This window comes from Cyanistes caeruleus, chromosome 4 (assembly GCF_971803275.1).
Source record: "Cyanistes caeruleus chromosome 4, bCyaCae1.hap1.1, whole genome shotgun sequence".
In the NCBI taxonomy this organism is placed as follows: domain Eukaryota; kingdom Metazoa; phylum Chordata; class Aves; order Passeriformes; family Paridae; genus Cyanistes; species Cyanistes caeruleus.
Window position 1 is genome coordinate 43,063,216 of NC_141704.1, and position 18,220 is coordinate 43,081,435.

Here is an 18,220-nt window from a genome sequence, read left to right on the forward strand (position 1 = left end):
CTCTCCCTTGCAGTGCAGTTATTCCCGTAACATGGTTTACCAGAATCCTATGATTTAGATTTCTGTGTCTTACAAGGGAGAGCAATTTTGCTCCTACCACTCCATTGAGTCCATCAGCTCCCAGTACAGCATTCTGAAGTGCCAAGGTGTCCTTGTTCTTCACTTACACCCAGAGGCTTCAAGAGGCTCCCATTCCCTGTAAATCTTGTACTCTTGAAAGCATCATTGAAGCCAGCACCTTGGGGTTTTAAGTGTTTGGATTTTTTTTTTTTTTTTCTGAAGGATTAAGATGGTTTGTTGAAGTAAGATGGAGTTTTGTTTTTTTTTTTCTGTGAATCCTATGCAAATGAAACACAAAGTCAGTTTCAAAATTATAAAGGAAGGGTAGGCACCTTTTCTAGAACCCACTTGAGAGCAAAACAGCCCACAAAGTACTCCAAATACAGTTTGCTGGGCTTAGATTCCAGCATTAGTAGAAAGGGAAAAGCTAAAGTTATTTTTACTGAAATAACAAAGTGTTAGCCTGCACTTTAAATTAAACTGCTCAGAAATCCACTGTGTAATCTACAGTTTCACCCTAATACTGTTTTCAGTAAGCAGGACAAATCTACTTTCTGGCAAAGGGTTGAACAGATGGCAATCCATTAGCAAACCTGACTTTTCAAAGGAAATATTACTATTTTAGAATTATATATCCCTTTTGTAAAACTATTCTTTAAAAATTCCACAATACACAAAAATGCAAATTAGTCCTAATTTAAATACAAGCATCTGTTGTCTGTGTCCAAGATATGCCTAACCATTTGGCAGGCATGCCAATGTTACAGTCTCCCTGGTTGTCAGCCATGGCTGGTATTAGTGTGAGATAAAACATCACAGAGTGATAGGGTGTGATGTGCAAAACAAAAACACAGGCAAGAGGAAATAGATTTAAATAGCACACCTTGCCTGCAGAAGGCCATTTCATCAGAGGAGTACACTTCATCACTTGTAACACGCTGCTGCATCAGCTGTAGAGGATGGGCTGAAGCAACTCCAGAAGCAACTAGACTAAGCCAGTGCTTCCAAATATTTTCTCTGTAGCCTTTCTTTCACAGTCATGGGAGAGGGAAAGTTCTACATACTGAGATTTTCTAGATTCCTGCTGCTTTGGTTAAAGCAGATGAGCCATGTTTACTGTCACTATGCCTTGCGCCTCTCTGCTGTGGTCTAGGCATAGCCCTGAACAGTCTTGTACCCTCATATGAATTTCACCATGTACCACAGGGAGCTCAGCACAGCAAGAAAATAGGGAGTATTTCAGGGGAGGTCGTATTGTTAACCTTGTGTTTCTCGGGGAATTGCTGCTTGATCTCTGTCCAGGAGGTTTTCTGCATTCCTCCTTGTTATGGGCCACTGACATGGTAAAACATCATAAGGTTGTATACATTAGAAATCTGAATTATGGTCTGATGTGGTCTCCTTGTGGACAAAATATATTGACTGTATTCTAGTACATAGATGGGAGCTTCCTTAAAGCCTGATGTAAATGGCATTCATAACCTGCGTGGTAAAATGAATTACCATTTAAAGGTGAAGGGCTTGGGGTGTATGAATGATTGAGAGCCAATTATATTCTGGAAGATTACTTCAGTCCAAAGCACAGGAATTAATTTCCTTAATTCCTATCATCATGTGCCTTTCTACCTGCACAAATGTGTGCAAGTTCCATTAGGGCTTTTTAATATGTAGAACAAGTTCACAAAATAATGGAAATTTTAATCACTTACAATTTAATCTCTAAGGCTTTTGCCTGACCTTTACGTGGTACTCTGTTGGGAATAGGGGAAGAAATCAGCAACTGTTTCAGGAAGGGAACCTAAGGCACTATAGGGAGGAGTGGTACCACTTAGTGGAAGGTGGCATTTGGGAGCTTTGGGAGAGGAAAGTGCTTGCTGGGTGTCTTCCAACAGCCAAGTGAATCTTCTCTCTGAGAAAGGGCTCCCTTCCTACCTTTATTGCAAATGCCTTGCACCCTGAATCGATAGCACCCTATCAGTAATCCATCCAGTGTCCATCAGGGCTAACTGGTGGAATTTTCCAGGCAGATTCAAAGCTTAAACCTTCGAGGTATAGGGAGCTAATACCTTGTTTCAGGTTGAGACAAAGTTACAGTAATGTCTTCAATGAAATTACAAGCAAAAAACCAGCAAACTTGAGATTTTTGTTCTTTTTATTTTATGTTCAAAGTCGTGGATTTTGAAGTACATTCCCAGCTTAAGTTGCCTTCATTAAAAAACCCAAAATGGTCACTTCAGTCCAAAAGAGAAATGTTTAAAAACACCTAAAGAGTTACTTTTCACTTCTTCCATAGGTCTGTCTTTAGTAAGAACTTTGTTGACACTGGTTACAGACAGCTCTGGTTGCAGTTAGCTGGCATTTTCCAACAGTGTTTATTTGTACTGGCATGCCTCTCATCATATCTTACTGCCTTTGCCTCCTCTCTCAACGTCCTTTGTCTTCCACAGCGCCGTTGCTTCACCCTACTCCATGACCAACAGTAGCTGCCTTTCCCTTTGTTATCCAGAGCCCCAAGTTTCCCTCGCATGCTGCCTTCTGTTGCCTTGCTCTTCTCAAAGCCCTGGTGCAGTTAACTCCATTGCTCTGTGCGTTGTCCTTAATCTTTATCCATTTTCACTGTTCAGCAGCCCAATTTCCTCTTCTAATCCTCAATTCTTCTGCTGTCCGGTGATTCTCGGCCTCTCACCAGCCTGACATTGTCTCAAATGCTGCATACAGATCTAGCAGCAATGTTCTGCTTTACTCCAAGTGCAGTGTCATCTCCCCCAGCCAGTATAGCCTCCTCATGGTTGTGTGGAGACCTCTTGGGAGTTCCTGTGTGCTGCAGGTACACGTTCTAAGCAATGAGAAATTAAATGAGCTTGTTGTGGGTGGGATCACTTAGACTGTTTTAGCACAGTCTGATGAAAGCATTTTCTGCAAGTTCCATTATCCTCCTGGAAATATTTTAGAAGGGAATAGATTTCTTTGCTTCCCTTGGTACACATTTAAGGAGTGGTCATATGGAAGCCTGCAAATTGAAGGAGGCATCTTTTTAGCTATGCATTATAGATGTTCCTCTCTATCTGAACTTTTTTATTTGACTCAATGTCCGACGTATTTTTCATAAACCTTATCTTAATTCAAATTTCACTTGTATTCTTCCTTACAAGATGAAAATTGCTTCAAAAGAGAACTGACCATATATTTTCTCAAACTGCTGCAAAATCCCAGTCTCAGTTCCTCTGAATGGGATCATGAAAATGGCAGCTTTAAAAGGGTGCCTTTTTGTTTTTGAAGATACACAATTAGCCTATACAAAGACCATTTCCTAATCAAGAACAAGGGAATATCTTTTCATATGAAGGGGGACTTTCAACTGCCTTTGGTTAGTAATCCATGTCGACTGTTTTTCTCTAGTTACTATTCATGTCACTGATAGTTTCACTTCTTAATGTGACTGAGGGTAAAAGAGACTTGAATAAGCTAAATATACAGTGCTGATACTTTAATCCCTATGAAGTTTCATAACAAGGTCATAGCTATTGGCTGTTGATGAACTAATTTCTCTTGATTTCAAATACATCCTTGGAAATGGAATGATTTTATGCTGTTTGGCTGTAATGTGTAACTGAGTTCTGTTGTTTTTCACAAATTCAAGCAAATATTTTTCCAGTGGAGTGGGTATCCCAAAGCTTCCTGAAAATACAAGTATAGAGCACAATCAAGAATATCAGTGGGCTTGGAATTGCCGTCAGCTGTTAGACAAATTTTAGATGTGGTATTAGATGGCACCTGGCCATTAATGTACATGGGTACTTGCTAGAGTACTCCTCCTTCCTTCATCTCTTCTTGTCATTTTTCTTCTCACTACGTCCTCATAGCCTACATATCTGGGGATTTTTTCTGCATCTGTGCCCATATATGTGTATAAAACAGAAATTGTATCAAACGTAAGTTGCATCAGACTGTGCATATATTGTTATAATGTACATTATCTTGGGAAAAAAATAAAACATACTCATCAGGAAGAGAAAATCAGATTCATAAAGTGTGTAATACAGTCCTTGACAGGGGAGCAGCATAAAGCCAGATCTCTTTTGCACAGGGTGAAGCCCTGTGGAGCAGTGCTAAGTGATGTGCTGTTCCCCGCCTGGCTGCCTGTCTGTCATGGGGATGTCTTCTCTTGCTCTTCAGCCTAGCATGCTAAAATTGAAAAATCCTTCTGCAAGTGCCACACACTTCAAGTCTAATATTTCCCTTCTTGATGTGCCAACTGAGGGCATGTAAATAACCAAATTCATTCTTCCAAGAAAAAAAGAAGTCTATTGTTTGTAGGGGCAGAAAAAAAAGTGACAATTCTAGTTTCAGGCTAAAATGATTTTTTACATCAATATGTTACCATTTATTTGATTTTTTTTTTAAATGTGTATTTCTAACAGGATGGATTAAGGTAAGTGGGTTGAGACAGTGGTTTGTGAGTGTTGAATGGGATGCTTTATGAGGATCTGTGCAGCTGAAGCATTGGTTAGTTAGGTGTGTAGTTCAGCTGGGCCACATGAACTTTAGAGCTGAAGTGGAAGCAAATACATGACACCTCTAATGTTCCTGAGTGGTGTAAAAATACATGGGCTTAAAATTTAATACACTTGTCCAGCTTAAAGGTCTCTGTAGAGACTACCTGAAGAGGTGCTGGGGCACATGGGAGCTCTGTACAAGATGGGATTTGCCTGAGATGGCTGGGCACCCATAAGAACACATCTTTTAGGTTGGGCTTCCCCTTGCAAGTAGGGCCTTGTCCTTCAGCCCAGAGTGGTGCATGGTGACATGGAAACTGGGAGCTGCACCTGTATGCAGACAGATGGAAGCATCTTCTACAAAACTCATGGCAGCTTTTAACATTAAGTCACCTTGAAGTGTAGAGGGGGAAAACCTAAATTCTCAGTCATGTTGCCTTCAGAAACATGCAACTAATAAGAAGGCAGAATCTGCAGGAGATGGATGTGCTTTCAGGACAGGTTTGTGAGGCACCTTCAAAACTGATAGCAGTGCAGGGATCTTCCTGCTATCCCCAGATGAAAATGTTCTTTATACATGGTAGCAGTGAATGAATCATTTTAGTCTACCTGAATGTATCCTTCGTAGAGGAAAATGGTACAGTGAACTCGCATGTATCCTGCTTTTGACTCCCCTAAGAGCACCTCCTATGACAAGCAGTTGCAGGATTCACCATTTGCAACAGGTTGCAAGAGCACTAGTGGTTGGAAGGCATGAGGAATACTATTTTCTATGTTGTAAATATATACTCTCTAGAGATAATGTTGAAAATGAAGAATTTGTTTTCTAACTAACATCCCTGTGCTAGGTCATACATATTTCAGTTTCACACTGAAATGTCTGAGAGACATTTTTATAACTTCAGAAAAACATGTTAATTTTTTGATGTAATTGTAAATAAATAGTTTTCTTAATTCCATCTTACTACTTGAGTTGGACTTCTCTGATGATGTTACCAGAAATAAAGTTTTTTGAAAAATGTAGCAAGTGAAGTCATAAGCTTTTTGTAGAAGATTATTTGTCCTTTGAGTTCACTGTTTCAGGACACGTATGTGCCAATTTCTCCTTAACATAGATGACCCTCATGCAAGTGCAGAAAAATATAAGTACAAGTTTTTGTCTAACCTGTGTTATTTGAATACAAAATACTGTTCTTAAAGGTAATGCAATAGAATTTGAAATGTGAATGCCATATGATGCCTTCCATCATATGGAAGGCAGACTCACAAAACATTTGTTTTACATGATGCATTTTTGACGTTTTTAGAAGTAGTATTTACTAATGTCCTTTGAACTGTACATGTATGTATAAATCCAGGCATTTTTAAAGTTAATCTCAGCTTAATCTTCTTTTGAGACATTTACTGAAGAATCAGCCTCTGAATGAGAAACATTCAACTGTTAATTCTCCATTCAGATGAGAAGATTTGATTGATAATTTTTACGTATACACACATTTACATATAATAACAATGTTTTCTGGAGTGTATAAACCACAATCTTGGATCTTAGAGATGTTAAATAAAGAGGGAGATGTATGTACATATTTGAGAACTTGTTTTACTAGGGTCCAAAAGAGACTGGTTAAATAAACCTCAAATTTCTCAAATGCAACTTAGCTAAGCTACCAGGAAATGCACACATATTCTCGTAATGTGTTGTTACCCTACTTCTTCTTTACTAATAAAAAAAAAAAGAGATTAAATAATCTTGATTAGAAAAAAGAAATTAAAAAAACCTAGATTAGAATACCATACATCAAGAAGAGATCAGAGAATGATCGTTCTTTATTTTTTAAAAGATGGAACAGTGAAGTATCCATGAATATACAGAGCATCAAAGCATTGATTTTGTTTCCGTTCAAACAGGGATAATTGTAGAAGAAAGAGTTTTGCTGAAAATGGCCTCTTAATTTATTTCTCCTGGACCAAAGTTACATTTTACTGGTTCTTTTCAGTAAAGCCCATGTTTAATCACTAATCCTTCACATCTACAAACTCTTTAATTTTCTATTTCAAGCATGTCTTCTGAAAAAGTAAATCTCCTAGACCTTAAGGAATCAATTCGTCTACAATCAGTTAAGCATTGGGGAAGAATGTACTTGAAACAGATTAGGTGGATAACTGTGGACATCAGGAGCAGTCCTAGCCCTCAGAAATGGATTTATCATCATCTCTTCACTTCTCAATAGACTTGGCAGCTGTGTTTTTGTGAAACAGTAATTACTATAGCAAAAAGATGATATAGCTGTTTTTTGTTCTACAGAGACAGATCAGAGGAAGTTGAGAGGGCGTGGTGGCTTTCAAATCTATGAAGCAGTCATTGGAAAAATAGGTGGTTGTATGTCTGATTTTCTCTGTAGCCTGACAGTCTTGTAACATGATAGTAATAGCTATGAAGTTCCTATACATCACCTTTGCATCCTACTGGTACAACTATGTGAAAGTGTGTGCCTCTCTTATCTTAGGTAGACACCTTGGAAAATCAAGCTGCAACCTGGGGGGAGTTCTAGTACTCCTGTTTCAATTATTGGGGTCATTCAACACGTAGGACACCAAGCAACAGAACTGCAAAGGTGACAGTGAGCTCTCTGTTTCACACGAGTTTTCTGTTTCAAGGTTTTGTTTGTAACTTGCTGCAGCAATTCAACAGTCACAGATTTCTTCGAAAATCATATTTGTTCCAAAGTTGAAAGCTAACAGTGATCAGTTGTTGAAATCTGCTAGCAGTGAATGTGTACTGCCTTGTTTTGCAGGGATTTATTAACAAAGGATTTTATTTATATCGCTTTCCTCTTGCTGTTGTCGGTTTTCACCTACACACTATGAAAGAACAGGGTTTTTTTTCCTTTCCTGAGAAATTACTAGGCTATAACCAAGTACCAGAGAGATTCAGTCTGCAAAATTGTCAGCAGTATTGTTAAATCCACTAAAGTTTAAGACAGAATATTAACTCTCTTCTCATTACCTAAAGCTACAAATAAAGTGTTAAATGTGTGTATGTAATTATTGTGTTGCATTCATTGTTTTGCACAAATTACGTATTTTCACTGTTGTCTCATTGGACTCTCATACCATGTAGGAAAAAAAAGATAAAATTCTGATTCTAGACTTCAAGTGACAATTTGTATTGTCACTATGTACACTTGCCAGTAGCCCACAGCCATCTTTCTCATCTTTCTGGTAATCACATGAAGAGATTTAAGGCTAAGATTAGCTAGAGAGATAAGAACTGAGGGGAGGCAGCGGGAGACTCTAGTAATGACATACAAGCAGAAAAAAAGTGAGAGTTACTGCTTTGGCTCAAACACAGTGCCTGTTGTGAAGGAGAATTAGTATCCCTAAGTTAACCCTACCTCCCTTTGTGAGACACCTGTTGGGTCCTTTTTTCGCCCCTCTTCCTGTATTCTTCCCTGCCAACAAAAATCCCTGTGATGCAGACTAAGAACACACGCTGGAAGTCGCAGTGTGGGAAAGGCATGAGGTTGCCCATATGGCCAATAGTTTTGTTTCGTGTTGCTCACATAGTGGGTATAAATACTTGATTTTGCTTAGGCAGGGGAGCAAGAGAATGGATTTTAGCTAAGAGAAAAGTGTGTTGTTTTTCCTTCTGTTTTTCTTTCTTCAGGCTAGCTTATTCCTTGTAATGATTTCTCTTTTCTGTTTCTAGCTTAAGCAAATTTTCAATTCCTTCACTGATTTGAATTCTTTTCCTCTTGAGGAAAAAAATACTATATACTTGAGGTTTGAAACACAAAAGTAAATACTATGTCTGAATCATCAGGTTATGTAAATGTATCAACCTTTTATTTTTCTTTTAATCTGGGATCAGAATCTCTATATTGTTTACATTTGCCATTCCAGCCAAGTGTCCAGAGTGCTTTTGTTTAGTGTTTAAAGGAGCTTCATGCCAGCATTGTGAGCAGTGTCTGCCGACGCAGAACTGATCCTACAAGATCAAGTGATGTGATCGAGAGACACAGAGGCTGATGAAGTTACCAAGGCATCACTTTACCTGATGTTTATTGCTACAGGAGACAGCAGGAAGTTTCCTTGCTTTCACATAGTTCAGTTTGTAGGAACTTGCTAAGGTTGGGTGTATTCACCATACTGAATTTCTCAGCAAGTTACAACTTTCCTTCAAAGGATTTTTTTTTTTGCTGTTATTTCACAGTTTCAAGAGGTCAGACAGAACATCATTTCATATGTCCTGTGTGGATAAATAACTGCTTTAAACACCTTCCATCTCTATTTTTTAAATAAATGCTTTCATAAAGATTAAGAATTTAAATAACACAAAGTCAGAAACTACGGAATACCTTGCTTTCTGCAAGGAACAAGTGTAAAATAATAAATGCTTGTATATGCCTTATATAAATAATATATACTTATTTGAATACAAAATAAACTTAATAAAACTGTTGTCTTTTTGTAACATATTTGTACCCAACTGTACCGAGTCAAAAAGAAAGTATCAAAATCATGTCTCAACATTTCTATTCATCAGTAAGTGGCTAACTGTAAATCATAGTTATGATCACAAAGCACAGGTATGACGAAACATTATAAAGTCAAAACTGCATACAAAAGAAAGAAATTTTACCTTTTAAAAAAAGGGTTTTTATCTTCCTTTCCCTCTTTTTTACAGCTAATTTAGGGGAAAAAATCACAAGATTTTGTTTTAAGTACTGCATTAGAAAATACCATATTTTTCAATGCACTTTTGTTCTATGTTTAGAACTTTTATCTTAAGGGATAACTTGGTGTCTTGTTTTCACACCAATGCTATGTCCAATATCTTCTACACAAAGCGGTGGGTGCTGTCAAATGTAAAGGGTTGTTGTAGCTGTAATTTCATCTTTCTCACAGATGGCAAAAGCTTTTGGTGATAATTCTCAAATTCGTGTTTATGCACCTCCTCATCCTAATTGCTTTAGAAATTGCAATGAAACTAATAATTTGGAAGTAGAAAAATTATATCAGTGTTTGGAAATTATTAGGCTTTAAGGTTAATTTTAAATGCTCCTCTTTGAAAATTCTAATTGTGTTATTGCTCTTCAGGCCTCGAATTAAGCCAGTGAAACTCATCTTATTGAAATGATCCTGAATTATCCATTAATTTTTGCTTTACCATTCTATGATTCATTATTATTTCTTTAAAAATAAGCACTGGAAATGTGGCAGTACCATGACACTTTCTCTAATTGTTGAACTCTTAATAGCTCTAGGTACTCTACAGATCAATTTCACACATGCACGAGCAAATCAAATCTGAAATTGCTGACAAAGATGTTCCTGTGACTTACGTTAGTCATGTGCAGGCTTCAAGGAAAAACTTGGACTAGTTCTGTCTATGTACAGTAATAAATATTCTAAGAAGATTGACCAAAGTAAAGCAAATACAGTTCTCACAGTTGGCCTTCATGGTAGGTTAAGGCTATGAAAACCCCTAGCTCCAGACAAGAACAAAAATCACTAGTCAAAACTTAGTAGAATAAGAAACAGGGCAAGATTACTTAAGACATTGTAAGGTTCAGAGAACCTAAGGAGCATATTTTTTCATTTAGGGAGAACTTTTGAATATTGTATTTGAGTGAGCTAAGCAGAATATTCAGGAGCAGTTTGCCTGAAATGTCACCATTTCAATGTTTGCCCAAACAGCCAAAGTGACTGAAGTATCTGAAGAGAGCACTGAATGGCACTGAACTGATGCTGGATTGCAGGGTCTCAAGACAGTTTGCTGTCTGTGATCACAGATGGCATTGTGTGGTGATTTCATATTGACTGACATTTGGGGAAAAAGTAAGAAAACACCCACAGAAGTGATTTTTTGACAGAAGCTGCTGGGAGCTTCCTCTGTACTTGGTGAAGACCAACAGCTGGCTAGTTCTGAGAACTGTCAACATTTTTCACCATTTAGAAATTAGATCTGCATCTGTGAGATTCACATTTTAAAAATATCGAGCCCGGGAAATCTCTCTGCTTCTGGCCTCTAAAGGTATCGGAGCTCTGGTGAGGCCAGCCCCGCTCCCCTGCGGTCTGTGGGGCCTGGGGGAGGCCGGGCTGGGCCCCAGTGGCTCTCCTGGGCAGGGGATGGAGGCTGCAGGTCACCAACTCCAGGCTGGGCTGGGTCACACCTGCTGACATCTTGCCAACACCCCAGCCCACATTGACGGCTCCAGGCCCAACCAGGACTGCCCACCCCTCACAGCAGCTGCCAGGCAGAGGGAGGGGCCCAGCGTGGCCTGAAATCCATCATCTTGTCTGTGGTGGCCCCATCTGCAGGCAACTCTTTGACTACACAGATGAGACCAGCAGATCTTGTTCCTCTCTTCAGGGAGAGAAAAGGACAGAGTGATGACATGTAGAAAGACAACATGAAAACACCAAGGTCAGTAAAGAAAGACTCAAGTCTCAGATGGAAGGACAATGAGGATGCCGAATGGGGCTGAAATATTCTTTTGGTAGGGCCATGGAGATGGACAATGATATACAATGAAATATCTCCTTTAATTCATGAGAGAGTATGGGGGGATGAAGTATTCAAACTAGATCTAAGTCATCCATTGATGAAGCCAAGCAGATGTTTGAGTAGCTGTGATCCCATGAGAAGCTTGAACAGGGAGATGAGAGCTGATGAAGACCCTTTGCCCCCAGGGAGAGAAGAAAACCTCTGTTTCCAGAGATGATCACATCAACAGATGAAGGGAACCTTTGAACAACTTGTCCTTAAAATAATACCCTGTGAGTTTATGGCCCTTGGACACAGCTCTAGGAGGGCTGTGAAAATGGGAGGGATTTCACGATACAGAACTCTTTCTCGGGCAGCTGCTATTTGTGGAAATGAAAAGCCACAAGAAAACTTTCTTGTGGAGAGGTCTCCATGGCATGGCAAGAGCAAACTCCTCTCCCTACAAAAACTGATGGAAGACTATTGTATAGTTGGTACTGCTTTAACATCCCAACATAGGTTAACATAGATTTTGTCTCTATGTGGTCATTTGGGAAAGGAAAAAGTTGGGCAGGGGGAGGTAAGATGTTCTGAAGGTTTTATTCTGAGCCTTCTTATTCTTTTAGTTCTGTTAATAAAGTTTCTTTATACCTTTTAAGCCTTTTTTGCCCTTCCCCTAATCCATGTCTCACAGCAAGAAATGAGTAAGTGCACTGGTGATTTTAACCAGTGCTAAAACCCACCACATTTTTTGGTGCATTGGCCAGGAAACTCAAATTGGTGAATCTAAACCACTGCACACTGCTTTCCCTGCAAATAAGCTGTGTCCTTTCTGTAAGTTATTTTGCAAAACATCTCAGACCTCTCAGACCAGCCTGTCTTGTTCCTTGTTGCTGCCAAAGCTGCTGGAAAAACTGTGGTATATAACACTGCCCTGGGTTGTGCAACAGTTGTGTCACAGGCTCTGTGTCTGTGAAAAGGACTGAAGCAGAGAACTTGCATGCGTGTGGTGTGCTTGAGAAGCTAGAGCCAAACTGAATCTGAGCACAGCTCAAGCATATAGACTAAAACAAAGTCAGATGAGTAGCCAGAGATAATGAGACCACCCCAGGTTTTGGGAGAATGTATGTAGAAACTCATGGGGATTTACCCTTAATGTTGTTGAGGGCAGTCATCTCACATCAGGCAAAAATGAGAGAGACAGACATACACTCAATTATAGCTCATGATTTCCTGATTTTTTCTCATACATTAAGAAGAAAAAAAAAATCCATAAACTAATTACTTGTGGCATTTTTAAAAGCTTTAAATCAAAACCACATTGTCCTGCCTTGTAATGACACTTCTCTTGTCAAATATAACTTTTCTGTAGTGCAATGTCTCCTGGACCACATGGAGATAAATTTGCATGAGTCTTTATGTACCTGGGTAGTGAGAGTGGGTTTCATCATACCAATGTAGATGTCTGATATGTAGGATGCAGGCATTTACATCTGAGGTAATCATCTAGTCTTCCTTTATAGTCAGCAAAGGGACAAGGCACTCCAGAGTATGATTCATTTTGTGTGAAGTAGGTCAGATGAATTGTAGCCTCAAAGTGTCTGTTCTTCCTCATTGACTGTAACAGCAGCTGAGGGTGAGTCCCTGAGCTGTCCGCGTCTACGTCAAAAGTGTGGCAGCTGAAACCCTCACCACAAGATGAGTCATGAGAGCTCTGTACAGTTGTTCTTTGTTGTTTTAATTTATGTATTCATAGCAATATTTAACCACAGGACTTTAAAGTGACAATGCATTAAACCTGCAACTGCTACCCATATAATCTAAACCAGAGTGTGAAAGCACTGGCAGTATTATTATTAATTAAGATTATTCTTATTCTTGCTTATTCTTATTAATTTGAATAGACCTTACATATGCACACTATGAAGTGTTAAATGATATTTCTGTTTTCCAACTGTTTAGCTCATTGCTTCCTGTACATCGAGTGTGATTTACCATGGTGAAGTACATCTTTAAGCTTACTGATTAGCATGAAATTTGGGGCAAGACAAACATATCAGTTTAAATGAGAAAAAATTTTATCTTTCCCTCAACATATCAAAACTCTCCAGATTAGACTAAATAAACAAATTTATGGAAGGACTTCTGAATTTAAGAGAGCACTGTGCTGATAGCGAGGTACCAAAGAGGTGAATGGAAGCATATTGGACAGTCTGGTATTGTAAGAATAAGACTTGACATGTTGTAGAAACCAGTGGCTGACAGCAGAACTCTAGTAATACAAAACATTTTCCAGAGAACTGAATTTAGACACTGATTTTTTTTTTCCAAAGCTGATGCTTTAACCATGAAGTCACATAAATACTTTCATACAATGTACTAGGGTTGTTAGCTATGAATTATGAATAAACTTTGCTAATCACCACTGAGTTTTGATTTCCCAGCCATTGATTACCTGCTGTCATTTGATAGTGTTTGGAGAAGATTGCTAAATATAATAAAGCATCCTGCATAGGCCTGTGGAATTATGATAAAAAGTTGACAGAATAACATTAAGAGTTCCGGAATGTATTCTCATGAGCTTAAAGGAATAACTAAACTTGAATCCAAGTATTAGAGGAATGAAAAACTACTGGCAATAAGGACCTTTTATGTCATGCAAATTCTTCACCTTCAGCTTGATTAAAGGTCTAAAGGCACAACAGAAAAGAGCTTGCAAATTTCCAGGATTATTATTCTCTAATGCCATGGTGAAGCTAGTGAATATTTTAGAGACTTAGCAAGTATCCTTGCTGTCAATTTGTAATGATGTTTTACCTCATGGAGGTATCAAAGGCTGGTGTTTATGCAGCACAGTTACTTTTCCTAGTAGCCAGGATGCTAATGCAATGAAAGTCTCCAGAATTGACAGGAATGAGGCATAGAAGGACCTCAAGAAGATGAGAAACCTGTTTTCTAATACTTTGATAATACAAAAAGCCACCATATTTTGGCTTTGGGAACAAGCAAACAATTCCAGGGTACTTACCAGAAAAAAGAAACACTGTGTTTCTGTGTGATCACTGTTTTGACCCAAAGTGATATTACATAGCATTGCAGCAACTGTTTAATTGCCTAATATTCTCTTAAGTCAGAGGATAATATATTTATTTTAAAGATTGCAGACCAATTCTCTTGTAGACTAGATCAAAAAAGTAAGGTTCAATAGACACTTACCTTGGTAGATAATTTTGCAGTATAAAACATTCACTACCTTCTTTTTCAAGAGTCACTCAGGTATTAAATGGGACACATTTAGCATGCTAAAATAATTTGCTACATTTTTCCCAATAATTTTCAACCTGACTAATCTGAAACAAACATAAACTCTGCACAAAATCTACCAAATTAAAGCCTCAGCCTCAACAGCTTTCAGAGAATGCTGGAGCCTGGTCTACTCAATTTTAGTGGTAATGTGAAGGAGCATCAAGTTCAGACCAGACAGGATTCATTCTCTGGATTAATAATTTGCTTTCAAGATGTGAAAGCTGTATTAGAAAAAGAATTTGTGTTTTAAACATCTAGCAAATGACACAGATCAGTCTACAGTGCTCGCATGAACAAAAGCCAGAAAGTGAAAACCATATATAACAGAACAAAGTGATAACTTGATAATAAGCCAGATGACCCTTTTTTCCAACATTTTTTTCAACTCAGCTGTACATATGTGTATACATGATGTATACACTGTTCCACTTGTATTGCAGTACAGTATCCTGCTACTGCTATGTTCTAGTGGTTTCTCCAAGGGTTTCTAATCTTCTGCTTGTGTCCTGCTAGCAGTGCAAGTGGAGCATCATTCAAATGAAAATACAGAAAGAACACTTGAAATGAAGATTTTTTTTTCTGAGAGTCATGCTTTTCTTCTGATGAGTGCACTTGATAAAATGCATTCCACCCACCCACAGCCCTCTGCCTTCTCTGTGTTCCACTGATAACGTGACCCACCACACTGAGAGTATTATTTCCTGAAAGGCTGTAGGCAAGCATGATGATTATAGGAAAAAAGAGGAATGAATGTTAAACAGAATGTGAGGGGAATTGTGCATATGTATGAGAAAAAAAAATAAATTAAAAGTGTGCTGAGAATTGGATTTAATAAGGGAGGGAAGTAAGTGCATATTCCTTTTAAGATGTATGTATCATGAAATACAAGAATAATTCTACCTACACCATCAGTCAATTCCTACCAATTTGTGGGATATGAATAGGGGAAATGATGATAACCACATCCACACTAGTTTCGTGTTAGTATAATGGAGTTCATATTTTGGAAAATGTTTGAGAGTAGGCAAAACAATCCTTTTCAATAATAAGTATCTTTGCTTCAAGAGAGGACAAAGGAAATACACAGATAAAAAGTAAGGACGTTTCATTTAAATAGAACCTAACTAATTTTAACATAATTCCAGTAATTTTTTAAACATATATTTATGTAAATACCCACAGACTCTTTTCATCCATTTGCCCTTTTCACAAATATATAAGAAAATGGTATTTAAGAACAAATCCTTGGTGATAGGATTTACAAGCAAAACTAGTTAGATTTATAATCAAAGGTGGATTGGAGACAAGAAAATTATCCTAGCAATATTTGTCAAACATATGACGTCAACAGGGGCAGATTCCCTGCTATATGCTTTATTTAACATAACTTTAAAGTGTTACTCATTGTCACTCATATCACTTCTTTGAGCAAGCACATACTCCAGTTTTAGCTCTTACCTTGAGAGAATTATCAGGAAGAAGTCTGTGCATCACATAAGCTCTTGTGCACTGCTTAATTTCACTTTTTAACCTATCCTAATGTTTCCCCCTTCAAAGTTATTAATGGGAGGAAATACAGCCTATTTCATGAGGTCATATTTTATGCATTCACATTTTTACATTTTTAGCCTGCTCAAAGTCATCGGTTTTGTGTAAAGTGCTATATTTTGTTCCTGAGAAAGCATCAGCTGATAACCAACAGCTTTGGCCCTGAACATATGCCTCATTTTCTTTCTCTGATTTATATACTGTTCTCTATTCTGTGAGCTGTATCCCACAAGTCATTGCCAAATTGAGCGAGCTATGGGCCTCGTGGTGACATGAGAAAGAAGACTGCTTATTGTTAATGGATAGGTGAATAATAAATCAAAGCAAGGACTTGGGCATCGGCATACATGTATATTAGCATGCTGGATGAACTTAAGAGGTGCAAAAAAATCAGAATGCTTTTGAGATATTCTGATTTTGTTTATCTCAAATCACTTCTGAGTCAGAAAGCTCAGTAATCTAGTATTGGCAAATGACAACTTTGTGCCCAGTTTTGCCTATGAGGCTACAAAGTAAACACCCATGCTAGACACTTCAGCCAGAGGATTAATTTATCATTTGCATTGTAACACTCATCACTTTGAGTGATTAATTATCATCTAGAGTGTGACCTATGCCTTAACTTTTTTAGATTGATTAACATACCTAAAGCTTTTTATGTTTCCTTCCAATCAGTACAAATTTCTCATTTAATATAGTTTATTTCAGGACTACAGAAATGTGGGCTGTTTTCCGTAACTTTGAGATGTAGTGATGACGCTTCAAAACAACTGCAAAATAGCAACCAATCTGCCATATGTGGCATTATCTTTTACAGCTATAGCTGGTGAGAGGTGAAGACAGTTCAAAACTTAGCTGAACTGAACTGGATAAGACCACAGTCTGATTTAAATTATGTCAATGGCTATTGTGTATATCATGAATTGCAGATCTATTATATGATCCATTATGATTGGCTGTTGAAGCTTCTTCGGAATAAATTATACAAGTGCTTTGTGCTGTCTGATATATCAGTTTGCATCAACTAGTAATAACTGGGGAGTGTGGATTCAGTTCTTAACTAGCTACAAGTCTTGTGTGGCAGATAAAGAAAAATTCCAGGGCAAATCATTCAACAGCTTTGTTAAAAAATCATTGTAACAACATTATTGCTAAGAACATCAAAAATTATGTTAGGTTTGCATGTTTCCAACCTTAATGAATCTTTGATTCCATGTAACTTAATGTTTTGTCATTCTTTTGCACTCTTTTGAAATGGTTCTTGCTGAAAGTGTATTTACTGCTACTCAAAACTATCTTCTTTGATGTAATAGCTCTTATCAGACATATTCTTCTCTCTAGAATCTAATTCTTTTGTTGATTTCCATGGTCTTATTATCCCAGATCTCTTTTAGGTTTCTTATTATCACTTCAGTCAGTGTTTTAGCGGGATTTTGCTTGATACGGCTGTGATCTGGTAACATGGACTGGATGCCCAGTAGCAGCTGAAGCGCTGCTTGGAGCAAAAGCTCAGGTACAATTGTTGAATGCAGGATCAGGTTAGTTTAAACTGAAAGTTTATGAGCTCCAAGACTGTTCTGCTACAGCCCACTAAGTGAAACCATCCTCCTGAAACCAGCACTGTGTGCTTTTGCTGTGCTTTTTATGATTTGAACAGTCTTTTGGCAGATGCCTCTAAAAAAGCTTGAGAATTGTAGGGTATTTGTTAATCTACTGAGGCAGAAACTAGCATGCCTAGTAGTTGGCTGCCTCTGCCTCTTTTAATTAAACTGTAAATTTTTTGAGATGTCATCTTCTTTTTTCCTAACATCGATGCAGTGGATAATAATGTTTTTCTTATAAACACAAATTTGTTATTATTATTATTTCTTTTCCTATTGCAGCTCATCCACTGTCATGTGTTTTTTTATTTCCAGAAGATTTCTCATGTCTTTGTTGTATCAGACATCTGGTCAGTATAGCTCAGTTACAAGCCAAGGATTGTAAGAACTGTTTCAATTAGCATAATCTCCTAGTCATGAACAGTATGATCTTTGTCATCAGAAAGGAGAATTGTATAAGGTTGCTTCTAGACATTGTAGTAATTCTGGACTTGTGTGGTTGAAGGGGGAGGTGGGGGGAGTTTCTTCTGCATTTAAAACACAGAATTAAAATGCCTTAAATACTGTTTTATCATTTAGTACTTTCCATTCATGTCTTCACTGGGATACAGACCTAAGTTTAGCAGAGTGGTATAACTGGCCATTAGTGGCTCTGGTGGCTGTGCAAAAGACACAAAATATGAAAGTGGCCACACAGTCAAGATGGCAGCATTGCCAGG

At 38.0% G+C, this 18,220-nt stretch overlaps 1 protein-coding gene across 3 annotated transcripts in view; it reads left to right on the forward strand.

The window, feature by feature from the left end:
* Nucleotides 1-18,220, forward strand: part of LIN7A (lin-7 cell polarity scaffold A) — a 47,936-nt gene that overhangs the window by 1,307 nt on the left and 28,409 nt on the right. The window lies entirely within an intron of this gene.